This window comes from Pteropus medius, unplaced genomic scaffold (assembly GCF_902729225.1).
Source record: "Pteropus medius unplaced genomic scaffold, Ma_sr-lr_union100, whole genome shotgun sequence".
NCBI classification, from domain to species: Eukaryota; Metazoa; Chordata; class Mammalia; order Chiroptera; family Pteropodidae; genus Pteropus; species Pteropus medius.
In genome coordinates, this window is record NW_024349797.1 from 5348859 (window position 1) to 5374737 (window position 25879).

Sequence of the window (25879 nt, forward strand, 5' to 3'; positions counted from 1 at the left end):
ATATGGTTTTATCTTTTGATTTGTTAATGTGGTGTATCATATTAATTGATTTGCAAATACTGTACCAACCTTGCATCCCAGGAATAAATCCAATTTGATCATGGTGTATGATATTTCTAATGTATTGCTGAATTCAGTTTGCTAATATTTTGTTGAGGATTTTTGCATCAATGTTCATAAGAGATATCAATGTTCATAAGAGATGTCTTTTTCTGGTTTTGGACTCAAGGTAATGGTGGCCTCATAAAAGGAATCAGGGAGCTTTTCCTCTTCTTGAATTTTTTGGAATAGTTTCAGAAGAATAGGTGATCATTCTTCTTTGAATGTTTGGTAAAATTTGCCTATGAAGCTGTCTGGTCCAGGACTTTTGTTTTTTGGGAGATTTTTGACTACTGATTCTATTTCATTGGTGGTAATGGGTCGGTTCAGATTTCCTGTTTCTTCTTGACTCAGTCATGGGAGATCATATGTTTCTAGGAATATGTCCATTTCTTCCAGATTGTTCAATTTGTTAGCATATAATTGCTTGTAGTATTTTCTTATGATCCTTTGTATTTCTATGGAGTCCATAGTTATTTTTCTTCTTTCATTTCTAATTTTATTTATTTTTTGAGTTCTCTCTCTTTTTTCTTTGATGAGTCTGGCTAAGGGCCTGCCAATTGTGTTTATCCTTTCGAAGAACCAGCTATTGGTTTTATTAATCTTTTGTATTGTTTTTCTAGACTCTATTTCATTTATTTCCACTCTGATCTTTATTATTTCCTTCCTTCTATTCACTTTGGGCTTTGTTTGCTCTTCTTTTTCTAGTTCTTTTAAGTGTAGGGTTAGATTGTTTCTTTGAGCTTAACACTCAGGTTGACTAATCATGGGAATTGGCTGCAACCATAGGGTAAGAGTTGCCGTGTAGGGGCTGACTCCACTGAATGGGATTTGCCCTAGCAGGCTTGTGTACTTGTTGCAACCTCCCTTTGTGTGTACCACTAATGGGACTAGTCAGGAGTTGCTCTATTGTGGCCTGGTGCCAACCTCTGGATGTGTTGGTTTTGTGGCCCCTTGAGGGGGGCTCTCCCATAGGCCAAGGTAAGCTGCTGCTTTTGATTCCTCAGGGCTACCCAGTGGGAAGTACAAAGGGATCTGCAGATGGTTGTTGCCTATGCTGGAGCTATAGGTAAGTGGAAGAGACAATGATGTAGGCAGCTCTTGGTTATTCCCCTATCCCTGACCTAGGGCAGTTTAGCAGAGGGACCGGTGCTTCTCCAGGTCTGACACTGCCTGTCAGTTGCCTGTAAGTCTCTGAAACTGGAAGAGCCTCTGGGTGATATGCATGTTTTGTGGTACAGGGACTCCAGGAATCTCCTGGGTCTATTGAATAAATTTCCCCCTGCCACTGCAGTGTCAGTTTACATGCCAACACTGTCTCTGCGGCTCCTGTACAAGTTTCCAATCGTAGCAAGGTCAGCTGCTGCCCACCTTGGGCCTGAATGCGCCACCCCAGGGCAGGGGAAGCAGCCTATCAACGTGAGGTGGGCACTTTGTGTATTGGATGGGGCAAGAGCTCAGGGAGTCAAGGGCTGTCAGGCCAGTACAGGGCCCTGCAATCCCCTCAAGAAATATTGCAGCTCATACAGGCAGCAGTGGTCTGCCCACAACTGTTTTCCCCAAAATGTGCTCACTTCACTAGCCAAGGTCTGTTGCCTGTGCAGACTGCACAACCCCAGAGCCAAGCAGAGCACGGGAGGCTGCCTGTCAATGGGCTGTAGGTACTTTGTGGCTTGGGTGAAGCGGGATCTCAGGGACACAAGGACCGTCAGGCCAATACAGTCTCAGTTTTGCTGCAACTTATGTGCCTGGGTGTTCCCGCTGTAGTCACAGATCACAGTGAGATCAGCTGCCCTCTCAGGTGGTCCCACAGACCCCTGAGCTCCCGGGACAGACTATCGCAACTGTTGCAGGAAGCAGAGGTCTGCCTGCCATTGATTTCCATGCAGTGCCCACCCTGTGCTAGCCAAAGTTTGTTGCCCGTGTGGATTGGGAGATCTGGGGTGAAGGGGATGGCTGTGGCAGTTCACTGTCAGTGGGCCGCCTGGGGCAGTTTGCGGGTAGGGTGAGGTGGGGTCTCAGAAGGACAATGGCAGACAAATCAATACAGCTTCACTCTTGCTGCAACTTTGGTAACAATTCATGTGTTCCCACAAAAGTCCTAGATCACAGCAAGACCAGCTGCTATCTGGGACTGGCCCACAGATCCCCGAGATCCGCCCAAGTCTGTGTTGGCAGGAGTGATCTGTCTGACTCTATCTTGGAAATGCTGCTCATAGCACAGACCACCAGCTGTGAATGCTGGGCAGGGTGTGGCAGCCATCCAGCAATAAAACCCGGGCTGATCTGCAGATTGGGTGGGGCAAGTTGATCCCCTCAGGCCAGTGCTTTCTAATGGCCCTGTGGGAGGGATCTGCACAGTCAAGCTGGCGCTGTCTGAAGGTTGCCTGGTGAGGGGCTGGACTAAGGCACACTGATGGCTGTCCTTCCAGCCCTCATTCTGGCACCAGGTAATGCAGACTTTCTCGGTATGGATCCCGTGCAAGCCTCTGACCCACTGCAGGTGTACCGGTGAGTGTTCGCAGGTCGGAAAGCCTGTGCTGGGCCCTTCAAAGGGGCGTCTAGGGTTTTAGTCTCCTTCCGTCTCACCCAGATAACCGGGATTCCCTCTGGTTTTTACAGTCAGAGTTATTGGATTCTCCTCTTCCCTGGGCTGGGACCCTGGGCTAAGGAGCCCCCAAATAAGACCAGGACCTCCCTCTCCTTCAGGAGAGCCTCTGCAGCCTTGCTCTCCCTCCCAGTGATCCTCCACTACCTGCGGGTGTGGGTCCAGCTGGATTTGCGACTTTGCCTCTCCTATCAGCTTTGATGTGGCTCCTTTATATTATCAGATGTGCATGTTACAATCAGCTGGACTTCAGGTGATTCTCCAAGTGATTATTTTATAATTTGGTTGTAATTTAAATGTGGACCTGGGAGGACCTGGGAGGACCTGCTTTTACCTAGTCCACCATCTTCCTCCCAAGATCTGTCATTCAGTAATCTCAGAGACTCCCGTTCACTTTTTGATGGACTTGTGGATCGTCTCTAGTTTTGAGTTAAGAAAAAAATTTATCATGAAAAAGTCACGAATATTTGCAACAAGTCTTTGTGCAGACATGTTTTCATTTTTCTTGTGTAAATACCTAGGGGATTGCTGGGTCATATAATAAGTGAACATTTAACTTTGTAAGAAGTTGCTAAAAATTTTAAAGTGCTCTATTTTGCATTTTTATCAGCAAAGTATGACATTTTCAGTTGTTCCTTATTCATGGCAATACTTGGTAATTTTTTTTTAATTTTAGCTATTTTAGTGGGTGGTAGTAGTATCTCGTGTTTTTAATTTCAATTTCCCCAATGACATTGATGTTGAGTATATTTTCACTTTGCATATTTGACGTTTATATTTATTTTTTGTTCAGTGTCTGTTCACAATTTTGCCTATTTTTAATTGAGTTTATATCTTATAATTGAGCTATGAGTTCCTTGTATATTCCAGATATAATAAGCCTTTTGTTGCATATATGTATTGTATATATTTTTGATGGCTTGCTTTTTGTTTTAGTGCTGTCTTTCAAAGAATAGGGATTTAAATTTCGATATAGTCAAATTTATCAATATTTTTTTCCTTCTGGAGTACATACTTTTTGTGTATTGTCTAGAGATTCTTTGCCTATACTAAACTCAACATTTTTCTCCTGTGTTTTCATCTGGAAATTTTTAGTTTAGCATTTACAAATTAAGCCAATGATCAATTTTAAGTTAATTTTTTTTATAATGTAAGGCAATGTTCAAGGTTTATTTTCTTCCTGGGATATTCAATTGTCCTGGCAACTATTTGTTGAAAATCCTTCCCATTTTGGATTACTTTGGTATTTCTGTCAAAACTTAATTGACCATATATGAGTGAGTCTATTTCTGGACTCTTTATTCTGTTCCATTGATCTCTATGTTTATCTTATGGTAATAGCACACTGTCTTTATTATTGTAGCTTTATGTTATCTTAAAATAGTGTAGTTATTACACTATTAGGATGTAGTGTAGGAGGTACTTTAAATCCTCCGATTTTGTTCTTTTTCAAAGATTTTTGGCTATTTTAAATCTTTAACATTTACATATAAATTTTATTACCTGTTTGTTAACGTCCGTCAGGAAAAAAACCTGATGGCATTATGAGTGAGATTACACTGAATACCTGTATCTTAACAATACAGAGCCTTCCAATCCATAAATGTTGTATACATCTTTTTTTTTTTTTTATTTAGGTCTTCTTTACTTTTTCAGTGATTATTTTGTCATTTTCAGTGTAGAGGTTTAGCATGTACTTTGCTAAATTTATCCACAAGTGTTTTATATCTTTCAATGCTATTATGAATGGTATTTGTGGTAGCCAGCCTCCAAACTGGCTCCCAGCAAGCCTTCCCTTCTGATATTATTTGCCTTTGTATAATTACTGCTCCCTCTCCCACATACATATTTACCAGAGTCGGTCTGTGTGGTCAACAAAATATGGCAGTAATGATGGAATGCCACTTCAGAGACTAGATAATAAAAGACATCGTGGCTTCTTCTTTGCTTTCTTTTGCATTACTTGCTCTGGAAAACATGGAATACAGCTCTGTTGGAAGGTCCAATGTTGGTACATAACCAAGACCTTCATAAACTAGAGATTGAGGCCTCCACCAGCAAGATATGAATGAGTGATCTTGGAAATGGATCTTCCAGCTTCTATCAAGCCTTCAGATGACAGCAGCCATGGCCAACATCTTGACTGCAGTATCCTGAAAGATCTTGAGCCAAAGGAGTGCCCAGTGAAGCTTCTTCCAGATTCATGACTCTCAGAAATTGTGTAAGATAATAAATATTGTTTTAAGCTGCTAGTTTGCTAATTCATTGTGTAGCAATCGAGAACTAATACAGTATTATTTTTTAAAATTAATGGTTTCTATTTTACTTTGATTTCCAATTCTTTGCTTCTATCATATAGAAATTCTATTTTTTTATAGACCTTGTATCCTATGTCCTTGCTAAAATCAGCTCTTTTCAGATATCTTAGGATTTTCTATATAAGCAATCATGTCATCTGTGACAAACAGTTTTACTTCTTTTCAAATCTAGATGCCTTTTTAAAATTCTACTTCTTTATTAAACTGGCTAACACTTTCAGTATAATGCTGAATAAAATGGTGAGAACAGATATTCTTGCCTTATGGGGAAAGCATTCAGTTTTTCCCAATTCCTGTCATCAATACTAGATTTATAGTTTTATTACAGTAACAAATAGTTGTTACTGTGAGACCTACACATACTCACAGAATTACTATATTTACATTCATATAGAAGAATATTTACATGTTTAAGTTACACTTTTGAAATCAGAAGATAAAGTACAGGTTAAATTTTACAACAAAGAAAAAAAATACACAGGACGAAAATAGGGTTAATGGTAAAAATATTACTATCTGTTCTTGATACAACATGTGTAAACTTTTTGTCAGAAAGCTATGTCTTCTAAATCTGATTGTCCAGATCATTAAAATATGGATGCGTTAGTGCCATTTTGCAAGAAATTTGTTTGGTGGGATCATGAAATAACATTTTTGGATGCAAATCTAAACCATTTTCCACCAAGTTTTTTGACATGCGATGCTAGGCTTCTTGGATCCCATTTGGAAATATATTCTTATAGGTCTGTAAAACTTCACTTTTGGGCACACTTCATTATTGGGGATGCCACAGGCTTGAAAATCCTGAAGAGGTAATAAATTTCTGAATTCTCATGGAAAAATGGCTTATTAGTTGCTAATTCTGCAGATACGGTGTCTATACTCCAGATGTCAATCCAGTTGAGTAACGAGCCGACCCCAGCAATACTTGTGGAGCTCTGTACCAGAATGCTACTGCCTCTTGTGTGCAAATACTCTAATAGGAGCTCCCAAAACAAGGCCCAAATGAGCCAGTTTAATTGTTTCTTTGTTATCACTAGATTTTGAAATTTTAAGTCTTGGAGAAAAGCTCTTCCAGAGTGACAGAACACAATCCCTTGTACGATTTGGTAGAAATAATTCTTAACAAGCAAAGAATCCATGAACTGAGCAGGAGAGATAGAATCCAAGTATTTCTTGAGATCTAAGAAATTCAAAGATAAGATATAACCTGGAATCCTACCTACATAAACACATCTTGAAGACTGACTATATTTAGATGACAAAATTCTTTTAATAGAGAAATTTCCAGAATTGCAGTAGAAGAACCCCATTCTCTTTACTTTCTAGTCTGATTTTCTTCATGGCTACCACTTGTTCTGTAGTTTTATGTCTACCTTCACATGTAATTCCATAGGTACCTTCTCCATTTTTCTCTATTTTGATATAATATTCAATAGTTATTCAATAGGTATGGTAGATCCTAGCTTATTATTCTGTGTCAGTTGGGGTGGTTGGGGGAGTGGTGAAGACAGCCATGGCTGCTACCACGTCTGTGTTGCTGTTTCCTAAATTTACAAGAGCACTGAGAAGGTTTATTATGAATCATTTTCTAATCATTTTTTGAGTCTATTGAGGTAATTGTAATTTTTCTTTTTTTGTTGTGTTAATATGATGAATTACATTGACTGGTATTCGAATGTTAAGCCAGTTTTGCATTCCTGAGATAAACCCCACTTGGTCACCACATATAAATTGCTTCTGAAAACATTTAATGACTACTTCTCTTTTTTCTATTACTTCAGGCGCATCTGCATTTCGTGCATCTGAGCAAGGCTAGGAGACTCTGCTCCCCCTTGGCTCATGCATGGGATCACAGTGGCCCCTTGGCACCTGAAACTTGCACAGGTAGGATTTGTAACCCTCTGAGATCCTTGGGAGAAGTTCCCAGCTTGAGACATGGGAATCTTAATAAACTATTGATAATTTCCTGCTCCTTTGAATCAATATATTTGTTCAAATCAAATATATGTTCATCTTTAAGTTGGAGGAGGAGCTAAAAAATGGAATAGTGGAAGAATGAAGAAGGAGGACTATGGTAGAAACCTCAAAATCAATATTTAGATACTGGCTACCCTAAAATGACAACTATTCACCATTGAAAGCATGGCCCTTTCGGGTCTTAGCCAAATCTCCAGGATCATTTTACATTATTCTTTCAACCGCACACACCACTTTTGCAAAGAAGAGTTTTAAAAATACATTTCCCCCCATCTCTTTAAGTTTCTGGTGATATGCTAGCTCCCCAGTAAAGTCCGAGCACACCTTTCTGCATAGGTGCACCATGTGGCTGGCAGACCCACTCCTTAGCCTGACTCTGGCCTGACTATTTCTTCTTTATGCTTTGAGCTTGGTAGGAGTTTGATCAGTGTTTGTTGAAAGCTCAGTGTCACCTTCTTTGGGACCCCAAGGAGATGGATATGAGATATTATGAAAATTTATTTTTACGCAAGAGCATTAAGCCAGGAGAAACCTCTCTTGGCCTGCGTTGGAGGCTGGGGTCAGTGTCCATATGTTATGAATAGGGAGACTGAGACATGGGATTCTGGAAAGGAAACTTTCAGTGGATGAGATAATAGGAAAGAGTCTGAGTGGCTCCACCAAGTCTCAAACAGCTGTCAGCTTCTCAAGGTTAATACACAGAGAAGGGCTAGCACCTCTTGGCTTTCTCTTGCAACCAGTCAGCTATGGATCTTGGAGTCTTTGAAAATAGCTGATGAACAGAGTAGAGCAATGCAGTCTCTCTTTCTCTCTCCTCTATCCCATTTTTCATTCTCTCTCCCCTATGCCGCTCTAATCTAGACTGGGATGATCAGATGACAAAAGAGTTCTACTTTAAAACAAGTGCACCCAATGCTCTGGTTTTTCTTTAGATCATATAAATCATTTGCCTTTTACTAAAACAAGTGCACCCAGGTATTTATAGTAAATGGACTGAATGAGCCAGCTGTTAAAAATAGCAGATCTGACTTAATCCATTCAAGAAGATTGTGGCCCAATGCAGTTAGGGATAAAATAAATTAATTCAGATCTAATATTTAGAAAACATATCCCAGATTGGGATGGTGGACTTCTTTTGAGAAATGATATAGATTTTTCCAAAGTGGCAGCAATGATAGGGATGGGCTTTGCAGGCAAAAGCCTTGGCTCTTAGCCTGGACATCAGAAGATCTTCTAAGGTCTGTTCTAATTTTCCTCTAGGAAAATTAGTCTAAGTCCTCTAAGCTTTGCATTACACAAATTTTAGTAAAGCTTACTGAGCCCATAAGGGAGGTTTGGAGCTCAGATTTATGTTTGAGGAATATTGACTCTGTCAATCTTATGGTTGATGCTCATTCAATTTTTGCACATGCTCAAGTTCTTTGAATAAATAAACAAATGCACAACATTTACTGAGTACTTACTGAGTGCCAAGCACCATGCTAGGCCCTTCTCGTGCTGTTTTATTTAGGCCTCATCTTAACCTTGGCATATACTCTCCATTTTGCTGGTTTACAAACTGAGGCTCAGCTAGGATTTTCCAAAGCCATGTTGCTTGTGAGTAGAAGGTTGAAATTTGAACTCATATCTAGCACTGGGGTAGACACCAGTTATTTCTGCACACCTCTTAGCATTTTATTCTGGGCTGTGCACTTTTAGGCCCTAAATCAGTGTTCGTTTATGATGAAGTCTTTCTTGACTACTGCTCTCTTATTATTTATTCTGTCTTTGAGTTCAACAGCATAACTATACTGTTCCACTTCACGTCTACTTTATGTTGTCTTATTATCATTTATTGCATCAGTTAGGAATGTGTTAAGTTGCAAGGAATAAAACACCAACCATTGTGACGGTTTAAAAAAAATGGCTGCAAGTTCTTTGACAGTCTTCCCATCGGGAGTTGGGGTCTGTGTCACCTCTTCTTGAATCTGGTGACTACTTCAACCAATCGAGTACTGCGGAAATGGCACTGCATGCCTCCTGCATGAGGTTAGGTTGTAAAAAGCCAAGCCGCTTTCACTTAGGTCTTTCAGAATGCTTGCCCTTTCACATCATGCTGTGAATAGCCTAAGCTACATGGAGGGGGTCATCCGAGTCCAGTCTTTGGTCATCCCAGTTCACATGAGTGAAGACGCCATCTTGGAAGTGGATTCTTCAGGTCCAGCTCATCTACTTCCTAGGTGTTTGTGTCACTTCCAGCTTTCTGAGTCTCCTCAGCAAAGGCCCCAGACATTGGGAAATAGAGACAAGCTATTTCCAAAGAATGTAATTTTTGGCACATTGTAAATACTGACATCAAAAAATAAATATTTTCATTGTACTTTTAAAAGTTCCCTATGAAATCTAAATATGATAGTGATTTGATATGACTACCTTCTGTTTAAAAATACACGAACAAGCTTTTCTTTAATAGCCAGAAAATTTTACATCATTCCTTTTCTCCTTGAACTTATATTTTTATTCTATGTTCCCCATAGAATTTTATACTAATGTAATATTCCTATGCTTGAAAGTTTTTTATTGATTTCTATAGCATACTTTTCTGCAACAAAAACATACACAGAAATTGAAATAGCATTTTAAAACATTTTCACATGACTAAAAGGCTTTAAGGATTGAAACATTTCTTCTGGATTGAATCATCATTAAAATTATTATTACTATATAATTGAGAAAACCAACATAAATATATTATCTATTTTAATATATAATTATAAAACACAGATGTTAAATTCATTGGAAATATATCTGCTATAAAATGGATGGGATTTAAAAAATTATTACATATATCTGTGGGTGAATATTATTATTGCTAGAATGAGACTAAGTTTGGTATCAATTGCAAGCCTATTTTTTGTTTATTAAGGCGTAAACACTGAAGGATGTTAACTAGACTTATTGTGGTGATCATACTGCAATACACAGAAATACCGAGTAATTACATTAAAAAAGAAACTAAAATAATGTTATATCTCAATTATACCTCAATTTAAAAAAAGGCACAAGTGTGGAAAACATCGTTCACATAAATAAATAGAAATGTAAGGGATATGGTTACATTTGAATTATTTGAGCTACTTCCAAGTCATATATTAAACATCACATAGTGATCTATCACCAAAAATGATTTTTAATGCTCTATCAGCTGACAGCTCAATTAAGTCCTCTTTCGATTATTGGAAACCACCTGGCTTGGAAAAGCAATTGTAACCAGTCATTTGAGTTGTTCTCTCACAAATGGATTTCTTACCTGCTCATTAGGGACATGCACAACCTCAATATTTCTACTACTCCCCTGCTTGGAGCCCTGCAAGTTTGTACTTCACAGCATATCATATTAGGGTTTGGAATGAGTGAGAACTGTGCCTTTCCTTTGGTAAGTAGGAGGAAGGAAAAGAGAAGATGGGGAAAGAGAGCTTGCCTGATGCCCCACATGCAGGCAGATCAATTTTAGGAGAGGTTGTAGGAAAACGGAGAATTTGGAAATTGATCCTCATTAATCTCTCCATTCCCCCAGACCAAGTTCACTTATACCCCCAAGGCCATGTGTAGCCCTATTTGAAGACTGTTTCTCCAAAGGCTGTTAGAACTCACAGAGAAGTTAACACTCTTGGAGAGGATAGATTTGCTTGAGTTTTCTTCTGGCTTATTGGCTCTCAATGAGCTCTTTTGTGCTTAGTGCCTTATAGGTACCATCTTACTGAGTGTTGAGAACAACCTTAAGAGTAGGAAACAGTATCTCTATTTTGTAGATGAGGAAGCAGGGGTTAAGGGAAGTGGTAGCCATCAAGTACCAAAGCTGGAGTCCAAACCCAGAGCTATGGGTTGACAGAGCCCAAGCTCTTCAGCTGCTGAGTTGGATTGTGCCTGGCTTGGGGCACAGTGAGCGCAGCTCTTCACCTCAGCTGTTGCTTTTATCTTTGTTTCCTTCTTGGGAAGTTTTTCTAAACCCGTGGTTCTCAAACACCGGTGGCTGTGCCCCACCTCCAGAATTTCTGACTCTGTAGGTCTGGGTGAGGCCAAGAGTCTGCATTTTTGCATTTCTAGCAGGCCTGAGAACCACACTTTGAGAACTACTTATCTAAAAGCATGTCCAGCCTCATGGGAGAGATTCACATTTCTAATAGATTTAGGGACTGCTGTTTTTTTCCTTTACGTTTCTTTTAGGGCTGAGGTTTTTACCTGCCTAGAAGTGAGTCTGTATAAAATGCACATTGTATGTATATTTCAACACCTGAAACAACTTTGTAGAAACTTGTGGCTGCAGGAATTTTTACTGGAGATTTTTTGAGTGACATTGCCTCTAGGCGTGTGTGCATAAGGGGAGATTGTGTTTACATATTTTTATCTTTTTGTGTACACTTTGCATACAAAGGCCTCTGTGTCTTCGCTAAGTTGTTCACTTTGTCTGGATGGAATGTCCTTTCCTCCATTGGTTTAGTATTCAAGACATATCTCAAGGTAATGTCTTCTCTATGTTTCCTGGCTGAGTTTAAGTTCCTCTTCCCTGAACCCCTATATCTCTGCATAGCATTCTATAGGCATGACCTTGCTTACATGGCATCTCTCTCAGCGGGTGTTAAAATCTATACTACTAAGTACTCGATAAATAATAATTAGCTAATATTTAATGAGCACATACTATCTCCTAGACATTTGCTAAACAGCTAACATATACTATTTCATTAAATCCTTACAACAATCTTATCAGGTAGATACTGTTATCATCTCTATTTCGTAGTCAAGGAAACTGAGGCACAGAAAGGTAACTTAGCCAAGGACACATAGCAGCTATTTCCTTGTTGATGGCCCTGTGGCCCAGGACTGACCCTCAGGCTTGTAGCTCCCAAATACTGATAATTCAGTCTGTGGAGCTCATTGCCACTGAGGTACATAACTCATATCGAGAAAACGCTTGTTCATTGATTTGTGTGGCGAGAAATGCTAAGGGGCACGGACACTCTGGGCAGCACATTCTCTCATGGCAGGTTTCTCAGGAAGCCAAAGTATAAGCTTCCGTTTGATAAGCCTGCACAGTAAATTTAGACCAGGGGAATTCGTAACCTGGGTCTAATCTGTAGTGGCCTTTGGTTAAGACAATCCATTGCTGTCACAAGGATGTCTCGGAGCAATGGAGCAAGTCCTTGGGCACTGTTGCTTCATGTATAAGAGAAGGGGCTTTGCAGCTAGACTGGATGGTTCAAATTCTAGCTCTGCCACTTCCTAGCTATTTAACGTTGGGCAAGTTACTCATCTGAACAAGGTGTTGTAATAATGGAACCTAGCTCATAGGCTTGTTGTGATGGCTAAGTTCATTAGCATATGTGAGGAACTTAGAAATGCACCAAGTATGTAACAAGAACTGTGGAAATGGTTGCTACCGTGACTACTAGCATTGTATTCTCAATGCCCATCAGAGATTTGATACATAGTAAGTGCTTAATGCATATTTTTGAATGAATGAATACATGAATGAATGATTAGTTTGAATAGGACTATGTTAAACTCTACTAATGTTTACTTGAAAGCAGTGACTTTCAAAAAATTTTTTTGACAGTGAACAAGAATAAAGAAATACATTTTAAATTGACTAATACATACACAAAAAGTACACACACATATATACACACGCACACACACACACACTTCATGAAAACAATACCATTACATGTGATGCATTCTTCTATTTTCTAGTCTATGCTATTTTATTGTTTAAAAAATGCTGGTAATTCACTAGTTGATTTTATCACCTACTAAGGAGTCAGCATTGACAATTTGATAAACAACTACCTTACAGGATTTCTCCTTTAATGAACACATTCCATCCACACATATATTAAGACAGCCAGGCAGGCTTTGCATATATTTGCTAAGACTTTAAAAGATTCTTTCATTCTGTTCCTCTGGTATTCAAGTTCTTGGGCCCTCGTATTCGGGTCAACAGAGCCGTTTCTCCTGCTCTGTGGCCGGACATGTTCGTTCCATGGCCCTGCTGTCTTTGATGTTTTTCCAGGGCTGTGGATGAGACTCTTCCATGAAACTCTGATTTTTTTCAGGGCTGGATGGACCAGAACTGTGACCTAGAAATAACCATGTCAAGGACCTTGTGCCTCTTTGGCAAAGTTTGGACTTAGGTGAGCAAGTGCTGTCTTTTTTTTGAAGGTCTCTCGTTCTTTGTCTTAGCACTTTGCCTGAGGTTGATTGGGACCTGCCGTGGGGTTGGGCTTGGTCTTTCAACCCACTCGAATGTAAGTAGTCGCCACTCCTTTTCCTGGCATGGGCTGTCGGCTCTTGGGCCTAATTGTACACTGGAGAAGTCTTTGGCTGGCATTTAATGTGGATTCCTGAGTTTTGGTGGCTGGCAAAGGTGAGTATGAGAATGCGGTTTGCTGTTGGAACAGCGAGGAGGACGGGTGGGCTGCAGTGCCATCGAAGGAGAGGGTGGCTGGAGGCTGTCCTGATGTGGGCTTAGAAGTGCGTAGACTCCAGGCAGAGGTGCCCTTTTCCAGCAGACCAGCCCGAGCTTCACTTGCTGCCCTTTCTCTGGTCCCTCTCAGTTTTCTTGGGTGAATGGTGAGGACAGAATCCTTGGGGAAATTTCTTAGCCACCAGCTTGGGTCTTGTCAAGGCTTGCATATAAATGCTGCATGTGGTACTAGTGCAGGTCAAAGAACAGAGAGGAGGAAGACCAGAGGAACTCTTAATGTGACAATAGAAACATTAAGAACCCTTGCTACTATTTATCAGGCATCTCTGAGCTTTGACACGCACGCGTGGATTCTGCCTCTTGACTCAAACTGGCAGCTCTGTCTCTGCCATGTAGCTTGTGATCCACATGACTTCTACTCATCTTTGTTGTTTAAAGATTTTAAAGTCTCTTCCACCGTTTCTTCCAAATGCTAAAGCTAGCCTTCTCAAACCATGGCCATTGAGGGCTCTTGTTTTTTCTGACTTAGGAAGGTGAATTCTTCCACTTGTCTCCCACGGTCCTTTGGTCCCTCTGTTCTCCAACACTTTTCAAAAATGTTACCGTGTTATTATTATATTACCCCAAAGACTCAGTGGTGCAGACTCTTACAATTTGCTGATCTTGTAAGTATTCACATTTCCCAAGTGTTCCCCAGTCTATTTGTTGTTGAGAGATATTTTTGCAAAGTCTTCATTTCTTCCTAATTGTGGAAATGTGTTTCTTGCCCCCTTCCCTCTTTCCTTTCCTGTACTTTCTCTGTTTAAGCATTGGGTCATGAGGTTTTGTATTTCACAGATTGAAAGTTGAAAAACAGAAAGGCAAGGTCACTTGCATAAGGTGACATCGCTATCTTTTTATTTTTCCACATAATGACAATGACTGTTTACTTTTACCATCACTTCATTAAAGAAGTTGCCCAGTGGAGATGTGTTCTCATAGAAGCTTTGCTTCCTCTCTAATTCCGGTTCAGCACAATCTGTTGGGCACCTATGGTGGACACAAAAGAGTTGGACTTTTGCTTTTATCTTCAGGGGTCCCACAGAGAAGAAGAGACAAGCAGCTGTGTAGGATCGTGACATTTAGGCTGCCTTCCATACAAGATTGAACTTTTCAAGTTTATATGAATGTAAAGATCACATCCGTATGTCTCTATGTCATCATAGAGACACAGGGGGCATCAGTATGTCTCTGTGTCCCCCTGCACCTTATGTTTCTATGTCCCACTGCACCAAAATGTCATACACGCTCTCTCAGTGTTTGCTTACTCAAAATGAATTACAGGACAGTACAAGATCAAATATACATAGATGTTCAATTGAAGTCCATCATGCACCACTACTGTACAGTATTGTCCTGTGAGTGGTAAGTTAGAGCATGAGGAGATAGGTCTCTGCTGACTCAAGGTAGCTGGATGACTTCATGGAAGGAGGTGGGAGATTTGAAATGGGCCCTCAGGAATGAGTAGATGTCACATGACCTGGCAGTAAGTAGTGGGGTCCTTTTGGAAATCAGCTTGAGGCCCAGAGGATAACATTCAGGAGAGGTTATGTCACTTTTGCAGACTAATCACTTATTTGGAATTTACAGTAGCATGAGGTGGTGATGCACCAAAGAACATTTAGGGCAATGGTTCAAAACTGGGGGCAGTTTTGTCCCTTAGGGGACATTTGGCAATGCCTGGAGAAATTTTTGGTTCTTGCGCCTGAGAGAGAGATGCTCTTGGCATACAGTTCTGGCATATGATAGAGGCCAGAAATGCTGCTAAACATCTTATAATGCACGGGACAGTCCTATTCCCCCACCAAACAAACGTCAACAGTGCTATGGTATAGAAATAAACATAAGGGGATTGACAAGAAAAAGGAGATAAATATGGTGCTATCAGTAGTATTCCGTGATCACGAGCAGGGTCTGAAAGCCAAAGTTGCTATTATAGGGTATCATTTACTTCTCTCCTTCTCTCCAAGAAACTCCCTTTTCCCATCCACTTTCCAATCACACTTTGCTTTCCTGACTTGTGTTGCCATCTGTCTTGTCAACGGTCTTATTGGCTCCTCTTTGGCTTAATAGCTCCAGAACTTCTATTGGCCTCTTGCAAGTCTAGACCCACCTGGGAGCTACTTGGGGAACTCTGGAAGGCTGTTTGGGCAAAGAATAGAATTCAGAGATGAATGCAGGGGTCTTGGCCTTAGGTATACCTTTGCCTTCGTGTCATCTAGGCTAAAAGCCCTTCTGTTAAACTATCTCATGGGATACGCATTTATTCAGAGGGACATTTTCAGCTTTGTCAAACATTTCTAACCTTTCAAGTCCAAGTTAGGCCTTTTTTTTTTGGGGGCAAGGGCGTGAAAGCTGCATTTGTTTACTTAAGGGTGACAGCAGAATACAGAGGTTAGATTTCCAAAGTATAGTTACTGTAACGTTAATTCTCCACATGTTAATGAGTATTCTCTGGAAAAAAGAGTTCAGAAAAGGATATATCTTTGATCACTTATGTCTAAGACACTGCTTGGTTAAACAGATATTTTATTGCAAGACTTCCTAGAGCCGTTATTAGTCGTATAGGCATTTTGAATTTTTAAGAGGAAGAAGTGATATTCTATATTCTTTTCTTTTTTAGGCTCAGAAATGTCAATTGATATTCTATATTCTTAAGCTTAATTGACCATGAGACACAGTTTGTAGAATGCCTATCAACAACTTATTTTTGGAAACATTATGGTGGAAAAGTATAAACTTTGGAGCGATGTCTTCCTGAATTCACATCTCTTCCTCGGTCACTGAATAGCTTGTTTCTTTGGATAACACGCTTAACTTTCTGAAGCCTGGTGTTCCTCATCTGGAAAATATAGTTATAGGCAAATAATATGTCCTTCACAAAGTTTTGGGTGTTCCCTCCTAACCTCACACTTTCATTCTTTATTACATGGGTCTATAATTTGTCATTGACATGATCATCTTTCTTACTGGACTGAAAGCACTGAGGGCCTGGATGGTATCTTATGATCTTTGTATTCTCAGTTCTTCCCTCAATCCCCGGCACATCATGGCCCTCAATAAATGCTAATCGAATGAATCAATGGGTAATGTATATAATGCACTTGTACAGTCTTAGTGAATGTTAGTTTTCACCTGGCTCTTTCCATGATTTCTCCTCAGGGAATAAAAGCTTTTCAGAAGAGATAGGGAGGATGTGGAGTGAAGCTATAGAAAAATGGTAACTTGAACCTTGACGTTTTGGTTGGCGAAAGGCTGCATGAAGATCCATGCTTTGTACATGTGACAATTAGCCAGTGTATATCTGAGGCTTGCTTGAGGAATGTGTGTTTATCTATTTGGCACTCTGTGCCACAGAATAACATCGGTTAGTTCTCATCTGGAGCACTCTATTCAATTTGGGACATCAACTGATAGGAGAAAAGAGATATTGGTTTCTTTAACACTTCTAACCCTGACTGCTTCTGAATAAGACTATGGAGAGGGTAAGAGAGACATTCACAAGCTAATGAGGCTCTTTCTGGGAGGGTACTAGAATATATAGATTTCCCAAATTAGAGAGCAACATGTTAACCTTTTCTTTTCTTTTTATTTTTTTAGGCGAGGCAACCCTTGGTTGACCTCACAGATTGCAAGGACCTTGTCAGCTTACAATTCCTTATTTTTTATTTTTTACGCCTACAGCACCTGGTCTTCCTAGGAGGCCTCCCGTCCAAGTACTAACCAGGCCCGACCCTGCTTAGCTTCCGAGATCAGACAGGATCGGGCTTGTTCAGGGTGGCATGGCCGTAGACTACCTTCTTCTTAAGAGCAATGTGTTATAAAGAAAAGGGCTTTGGGCTGGTGTGAACAAACTTGTGTTTCAGTGCCTATGTTATTGGGTGAATTTCCTGCCCCCTGGGTCTGAGTTACCTTGTCTTGAAAATGAAGGTTTGGGACTGGAAGATGTTTGCTGGTCTCTCTTGATTTAATAAAGCATAACTCTGAAACATTTGAGGGATATGTTTGAAAAGAGAGTCTAGACTCCAGAATTTTTTTGTTAGTTTCAGAGAGCAGAACTCAAATCAATAGGGTAGGAAGAGAACAGGCTAGTTGGCTTCTCAATGAGAAAAAGTCATTTCGGGGGGAGGGAGAATGTGAACAAGTCCTGTCCCCAGAGCCACCTGCCTGGGCTGTTCTAGAGATGATTCTTAAGACCCCTGCCTTAATTTTTTTTTAAAATAAACATTTTAGAAGAGTTTTAGATTTATAGAAAAATTGTGAATACAGAGAATTCCCATATACCTATGTACAGTTTTCCCAAGTATTAACATTTACATTAGTATGGTACGTTTATTATAATTGATGAACCAATATCGATACCTTATTATTAACCAAAGTTCATACTTTATTCAGATTTTCTTAGTTTTTACCTGATATTCTTTCTCAGTTCCAAGATCCCATCTAAGATATCACATAACACTTAGGTTCCTCTTGGCCATGACAGTTTCTCAGACTTTCCTTGTTTTTGATGACGTTGACAGTTCTGAGGAGTTCTGGTCAGGCATTTTGTAGACTGTCCTTCAGCTGGGGTTTGTTTGATGTTTCTCGTAATTAGACTAGGGTTGTGGGTTTTAGGGAGGAAGACCACAAAGGTGAAGTGCCCTTCACATTACATTGTATCAATGTGATTTATCACTGGTGATGCTGACTTTGAACACCTGGCTAAGGTAGCATTTGTCAGGTTTCTCCAGTGTAAAGTTATTATTATTTTTTGCCCCTTTTCATACTGTACTGTTTAGAAGGAAGTCACTATGTACAGCCCACACGTATGGAGTGGGAAGGTATGCTCCATTTCTTTGGGAGGAATTTTCAGTTTTAAATTTAAAAAAGTATTTATTTTGACTTTTGCTTGCCTTACAAGTCTCTTACAAAGCCCAGGTGCAGTGAGTGAGCCCATTTTCTCTCTCTCTCTCTTTTAAAAATTTTTTGTCTTTTAAAAATTATGTGTGAAAGGACCAGGTATTCATTCAGTAATATGCTGTTTTTCGAACTTAAAACTAAGGACGTAAAGACTCCAGTAAAAAAAAAAAAAAAAAAGTCAGACAGCTAATGAAGGCATGGGATTTACTTAAGCTAACAAATGATTATCTTTCCCTGTAGAATGGTTACCAGAATGCTGAATTTGCTAATTACTCTTCTGTGCTTCTCCCAAGCAGTGATCTTGAGAGATGAGACAAATTTATCTTAAATGAGGGCTGTGACTGAAGAAACTGGCGGGCTGAGGAAGAGGCGGCCACTTACCAAAATGAAGTGGCCCTAAAAGGAAATGACATGGTTAAAAAGGAATTAACGGGGAGTTTGTTCTCTGGGACTAATGGAAATTTCTCAGTCTGTGCTCTCCATCAGCACTTCTTCTGGATTACTGCTTGTACCTCTCTGCTAATGGGGGTTGAGAAGAAATGTTTATCCTGGGACAGTGGCTGGAAGGAAAGGCTGTTTGGTGTCTCTCTGGCCCTTTGTTCTCAACTTGCTGCCATTATCCGGTAAATCAGGCCTTTGCTGGTCTTGATTTTTCTGCTACTCAAACCCAGAGGTAAATGTTTGTGCCTGTCTGCCATTAACTGACCGTGTGATCTTTTATCTCCCATTTTCTCATTTGTACAATGTGTCTTAGTTTGAACCAAAAAGGTTAAGTACAGGCACTAGTGATGTTTGATGCCTTTTCATACTTTTGGGACATATTGCTAATTGATATGTGGCCTCAGAATCCTTCTTCACACAGTGCTCTAGGTATTAACTACATATCCATTGGGGTGGGCAAGCAAGTAAATGACTTGCCATCCCTGGACTGCATGCTTTTTTAAGGACTCTTCAGTGCTATAGTTCTAAGATTTTAAGATTCAGGTTCGCAAAGTTCATCTATTATTCAATCAACCAATATTTCTGTGTATCTATATGTGTCAGACACTGTGCTAGACACTGGGTATACACTGGTGAATAAAATAGACATGGTCTCTACCTTTGTGGAGCTTACAGATTGTAAGTTCTTTGATTGACATCATGTGTTGTATCCCAGTAGCTCTTAGTATAGTTTATGGCAACCAAAGCCATCTGTCAGTGAGAAGGTTAGGAAGTAGATTTTATTTAGCACCTTAGGCAAGGTTCAGATATATTGTCTCATTTAATCCTCACAGCCAACCTATACATTAGGAAGTAGTAGTCACAATTTACAAATGAGAAAAGCAAGGTACACAGACGAAGTTGCCCAAGGGCCCAGAGTGGTGAATGGTAGAGTGGAGATTAAACCTTTGGTGAGTCTGATGCCAAAGGCAGTGGTTTTTATACCATGCTTCACTCAAGGTTCTCACTGTCTTGTTCTTTAATAAAGAGGGAATGTTTTCAGTAAAGGAGAAAGACAGATTAGAGTTCATGCTAGAGAGAAGGGGAGAGGCTGGACTCATGTGGATGCTGACTTGTAGCTGCTGGAGGTTTTGGCTGAGGATCCTGTGTGGGGCTGATGCAGCCAGTCAGCCCGATGGAGCAGGACTCTGGCTGGAACTATGCTATAAATGAGGCCAGAACAGAAAATGTGCCTCTTCCTGCCTCCTGGATCATTTATCATATCACGTCATACTGATGCCTACCTTTGGCTTGCAATGTAACCAATCTTCTCTTGGTTTCCAAGCTGCTTAAAGCTCTGAGATTTCTTCCAATGCTCTTGTGTTGCCTCGAGATAGGATGCATTCTGGAAGGATGTGTTTAAGAAAGAGGAGAGAGGAAGCAAATGTTGGGCATAGCTAGGATGAATCTGTCCTCCTTGATGGGGCTCTGCTCCAAGCCCAGACCTCTGTCAGGGCCCAAACACCCAGCCCAGCCTTGCTCTGTTCTCCCACTTAATACAAAGCTTTCCACAAGAACTTTGCAATTCAGCTGCTGAATTGTTTTGTTCGTGGAGACTGATGCTGCAGTGTTTGAGGGCCCAGAAAGTCCTCCCTGAATAGCAGGTTCAAGCAGGGTGAAAAAAAAAGACTTTCCTGGAAAAGAAATAGGAAAAAAAAATTCCTACAGCTTCATTCAGATATTTCCAAAGACTTAGAAGGCCCCCTCCTCCTTTTTCTCATAGAGATATTCTTTTTGTCTTCTTTCCCTAAATCACAGTTTAGTGGATGATGGGAATCTCTCCACCATTATGAGTGGACTAAACATTCCAAATGGTCACAGTTGTTTTGTCTGGGTTTCCCTGTGAGTAAAGCCGGAAGCAAAGACTTGGGTGCAGGTGATTCATTTGGGAGGATGGCGACACTGGCTGTACCACTCAGAACTTCCCTCAGGAACAAAGGGGTGGCTCTCCACCTGCTGACCTCAGCTGTCGGTCCTCCTGGGATGGCCTCAGTTGCAAAGAGCTTCCCAGTTCAAGGTCATACCCACTTTTGAGGGGCTCATATCCCATGACTGATGGAAGCCAGGGTACAAAGCTCTGGCCCCTCATCTCAGCTCTGGATAATGGGGAAGTGTCATCTGAGCTTCCTAATTCCTTGGAGGTCAGTGGTGGCTCATCTGCTGCCTTGATATTGAAGGAATGAGAGGGCTTAAGCACAACTATAAAGCTAAGAATGAAGGCCAGAGAACCTCCTCGGTAACATGTAAAGCAGTTTTCATATCCAGCAGAAAGAAAGCAGGGAAAGCTGAGGCCCAGGCCCAGGACTCAATCATAGGAATAGATGAGTTCAAAGAAGGTTAAAGTCTCTACCTAACTTAGGTAAAGTCTAACCAAGGTCAGGGCCCTGGTTAGAAAAGAATGTAACCCTGACACATGGTATGGGGACTTCAGGTTAATGTTCCTGAATATCTTGAATCCCCAGCCTTCCCTGTACCCCTGCACCTGCAGAAATGACCCCTTCTTCCCTATTAAGGGCTGGAGCTCTCCTTTGCTTAAAGACAATGCAAAGATCTCTGCAAGACAGTGTGTGTCTACCTCACAATGTCCCGCACCCCCTCACTGCCCCCACTCCTGGCCACTGGGCCAAAAATTAGGGCACGATCACAACAGCTGGCTAGGCACATACTGGGCCTGATAAGGAAGAAAGGGAATATTTCTCTAAGGAGCTGCCTGACCCAGACAACATTCCACCAGGAGCTGGGAGAGCATGCTTGGGGCAGCATTTTGAGGTGTTTGATCAAGGTGGGGTGGAACATAGAGTTGGTTGAGGGAGAGTTTAGAATTTGGGAGCAAGTCCTCTGCCTGGGGGCACACTGTTGGGATAGGTCCTTGTAGCTTGGTTAAAGCGTTGGCCCATGCTGAGAAGATACAGGATTGTTGTGGGGCTGTGTGGGAGGAGGGGTCAAAAGGCTGAGAAGAATGGGCATGGTAGAGTGGTTCTACTCAAAGGCCAGAAAACCCACCAGAGCATGATGTTCCATGGAAGAGCAGGAGGATTTATGGAAGCAGCGAGGAACGTGTCCGTGAGAGGGGCACCCTCATCACTGAGATGGCTCTCCTCCAGAGGCTGCGGGCTGATGGCAGGATAAGCCATTACAAAAGAGGGCTCGCTGAGAGCAATGCGGAGGGTAGGATCCTGAGGCAATGGAATTCAGGTGATGTTGCTTCTCCTTCAGAAGCCAGGTGGACACAATCGTTGTAGAGAGCAGGAAAGGCATCAGGCAGGGGAGTTTTAGCTGTAGAATTGAGGAGATGGTTAATTGAACATGGCATCTCTAGGGGCAGTTGACCGGCCGCTACTCAATCTGTACAATGATCAGAAATTGAGGATGGATTATCAGGATGCTGCTGACACTCGCCCCAGTAAAAAGCCCCCACAAGCCCTTGAAAAGAGGCCATTTTCGGACCTAGAACTTGATTGAAGGAGAGGCCAGGTTCCCAGGAGGAGAGACCCTGTACTATCACAGCAAGTATACGTGGTGATAATTCTCTCATTTTCCCCACAAAGTAATTCGTGGCTATCTACTCGGGTAACTGTAATGGGGAAAGGAGAATGAGCTAAACACTTGAAGGACTGACACAAGGTCAGAATCGATGTAGATACTTGGAGACCTGAAGTGTCATCTTGGATTCTGGTTGAAACCTGAACTATGTCCAGATTTGGGTGTATTATTTTGCCTACTCCTTTCCAGTAGGTCTTTCCCCAGTCTCAAGTAATTCCCTCTCACAGACGTTCAGATGGGTACTCAGCGAATCATTTGAGAAGAACTTTCTGCAGTCTCTCCTCTCTGGTACTTCACCTCAGAAATTCTAGCCACCATGGCATCCTTGATTTCTGTCTCCCCAACTCAGAGAGACTGCCAGGCTCTGTTTGTGCACCCTTTCCTTCTGTGGTCAGAAACTAGCTCTATGTAATAACCAGGTGTGATAGGAGGGCTCATCTGACTTGTTTTTTTCCCCAGTGATCACAGTCCTGTGTTGCCTGTTATCTCATCTCTGAAAAGTGATGTTCATATGTTTTGTCTGGTTTTCCAAGTTGTTTAAGGTGGAAGAGTAAATCTAGGCCCTGTTACTCTATCTTGTCCAGGAGTGAAAATCCTCTATTTTTTTTTTTTTTAACTTATTACTCTAACAACACAAAAGATTATAAAGGAAAACTAAAGTACAGTATTTGGTGGTAAGTGGTCAGTGATTCCATGTTGAAGAGTCATTAGCATGTTAAAAGTTCTTAGAAATCCTGCAATGAAGAAAGCTAATTTCACCTAGTGTTTTTTTGTTTGTCTTGCTCCAGGAAACAGGAAGTCGTTCTAGGTAACCAGCTGGAGGTGGGAGTGGGAAGCGAGGGGCACAAACATGTAGGATTGTAAGAGACTGAGATTCAGTCTTTGTATTTATGAAAACCATCTAGCTGTTCTAGCTACATAGTGCTTTTGCATGGGTGGCTTCGCTTGGCCCTTGTTCTGGAACACCCTGTCCAGTGTCCCCTTCCCACCTCCCACCTGGTTCTTCAGTGTCTGGCTCCTTCTTGCTCCTACTCACCTCACCTGCTCAGAGGCTTTCCTGACCACACTGTCTAGAATTGGCTTCGGTCAATCATTTTATTTTCTCTGTAGTGGTTCTCCTCTTCTGAAACTATCTTCTTATTTACTTACTTGTCCGTCTGCTAGAACGAGATTTCCAGGAGAGCTGGGATCTTCGCCACCATTGCATGCCCACAGTCTAGACCTGCGTCAGGTGCTTTGCACATGATGATAACTAATGGCCATCAGGGGTGATCGAGCGCTCCTGTGGGACAGGCACTGCTCCTGGAGCTTCCCCTGTGTTATCTCATTTTTAAGATTTGTTGAATAAATTCATGAACGGAGCCCTCTCCTTCACCCCCTAACTTCCTGGCCCACGTCTAGTCCCACCTCCACTAGGAAAGTATTCTGGTGGCCTCTAGACCTTATCTCACACCACTTCCTGCTTGGGACCCACAGTCCATGTGCACATCACAAGTCACCTGTTGTTGATTCCCTTCTTATCAATGGTTAAAATTAATTTTGTGTGTGTGTGTGTGTGTGTTTAAATTTAAATAGCAACTTTACAGTTTGCTTTATAATGTTTATTATGGTAGCTTGGCTGGAAAAAAATTTCGAACTATTCTTCAATGTTGCTGAGAAGCCCCTAAGCGGGCAGGTAGTACCTAGATACGAGCTCCTTGGTGGTTAAGAGCTTCCACTCAACTCACTCACTCCACTCAAGCACCATTCACTGAGCGCGTAACATGTGCCAGGCACTGGTCAAAGTGTTGAACAAGGCAGGCACCACCGTGAACTCCTCTCCCATGCTTATATCCTAGAGAGATTTTATGGTCTTCTGCATATCTCAAGGTGTGAACACATGACTGGGCATCCATTCATTGATTCACCTATTCACTCATTCACCAATATTTAAGTACCAGCTGGATTCCAGTCACTGCGCTTGATGTATGGATACAAAAGTGAGTATCCACAGACACATAACTCACAGGACAGTGTATGAGGGAGGGGACAGATAAACAAAAATCATAAGGCATATCAAGCTGAATGAAGGGATTTGATATAGTCTGGGGTACCAGGGAGGCATCCTTGATTTGAAAGAGGTGTTCACTGGACACGAACTGCTTTCCCCACAGTGGGAACAAAAGTGCCCTGAGGTGGAAGGAAGCCATGACATTCTGGGAACCCAGAGAAGGCCCGTGAGCTGGGGGCAGGGACAAGGGACACCCAGAAGGTCCTCCTGTAATGCTGGGTAAATAGGAAATCTAACCATGCTTTTATTTGAACAAATACTTTTTTTCGATGTAACAATTCTAGGCTTGCAGGAAATTGTTCTCCTTCCTAGGGAGAGTGAGAGGAGAAGACAGACATGCCCTTTGAAGGTGACTTCCGGTTGTGGCCCCACGCTGGATAGCCTCAGGGAGCAGTGTTGGTGGCCTTTGAGTGCCACAGGCTTGTAGGATAAACCTCCTGGAGGAACAGATTGATCCACTGTTCCCTCTGAATCCCTGCCCACTTGCAGTGGAGAGGCTGTGCAAGTCAAACATTGATTCAGCTGCCGCTGGGAAGGGATTCGGGTGGAGGGGGAGGGGTCAATGGCAGGGAATGGGGACAAAGTTGGGAGCAGAAAACTGTTAGGGGAGGAGACTTGAGGGAGGCCCACTCAAGGGTTAACTCCTCTTGCCTGTGTCTCTGTCCCTTCTCTGCTCGCAGGCTGTATTTATAGATAGGATAATTGTAGAGGCTGTGCTTGCAGCTCTGGGCTGGTGGGTGGGGGTGGGGAGGCCTGGGTCCCACCTGCTCCTGGGAGCTGCCCCTCCCCCACTCTCTTCTTTCTTAGATCTCCTAACCAGACCCAGCATGGGATAGGGACAACCAAGCAACGTCCTCCCTAGGTACTGACCACCTCACATTTAACGCCCCAAACAGCCCTTGGCAGCAAGTACAATAATTTTCCCCAGCAATTCAGTAAGGCACTTTCCTGACCACCTTAGTTAAGGGGCCCCTACAAGGGAACCCCCACCAGCCTCTCTCTAGGACCTTGCCATGTTTTACTTCTTTCATAGCACTGATCATAATCAGCAAAGTACCTTGTTTGTTTATTTTTTACTTGTTTACTTAGTGTCTGCTTTGTCTATCTTGTTTGCTGAATGCATGGCCTAGAATAGGTATTAAATAAATATTTGTTGAATAAATGAATGTTTATTTAACAGACTAGGAAACTGAGGCTCAGTGGGGTGAAGTAATTCTCAGGGTAAGTGGCAGAGCTGAAATTAGTCTCTAGGTCTGACTGTCATCAGACAGTAAAGTTTAGCAATGGACCAGGAATCTGAAACACAAGGACTAGGCAGCTAAGGGAGGGACGGAGGGTGCGTGTGTGCATGTGCATGTGCATGTGTATGTGTGTGTGTGTGGTGGGTGGGGGAG

The 25879-nt window shown here is 41.7% G+C and overlaps 1 protein-coding gene, 1 non-coding gene and 1 pseudogene across 2 annotated transcripts in view; 1 reads left to right on the forward strand and 2 right to left on the reverse strand.

Moving 5' to 3' along the window:
• NRXN3 (neurexin 3) overlaps positions 1 to 25879 on the forward strand; it is a 1605778-nt gene that overhangs the window by 71613 nt on the left and 1508286 nt on the right. Inside the window, exons 8-11 of the mRNA XM_039883931.1 lie at positions 2722 to 2960; positions 4696 to 4928; positions 6810 to 6912; positions 13101 to 13178. The gene's annotated coding sequence lies outside the window, so the exon portion shown is untranslated. The remainder of the gene's footprint in view (positions 1 to 2721; positions 2961 to 4695; positions 4929 to 6809; positions 6913 to 13100; positions 13179 to 25879) is intronic.
• LOC120619768 (cyclin-dependent kinase 1-like) lies at positions 5591 to 6462 on the reverse strand (annotated as a pseudogene).
• On the reverse strand, positions 17186 to 17304 carry LOC120619997 (5S ribosomal RNA). The gene has a single exon (XR_005657714.1). It is a non-coding gene; the product is annotated as a 5S ribosomal RNA (ribosomal RNA).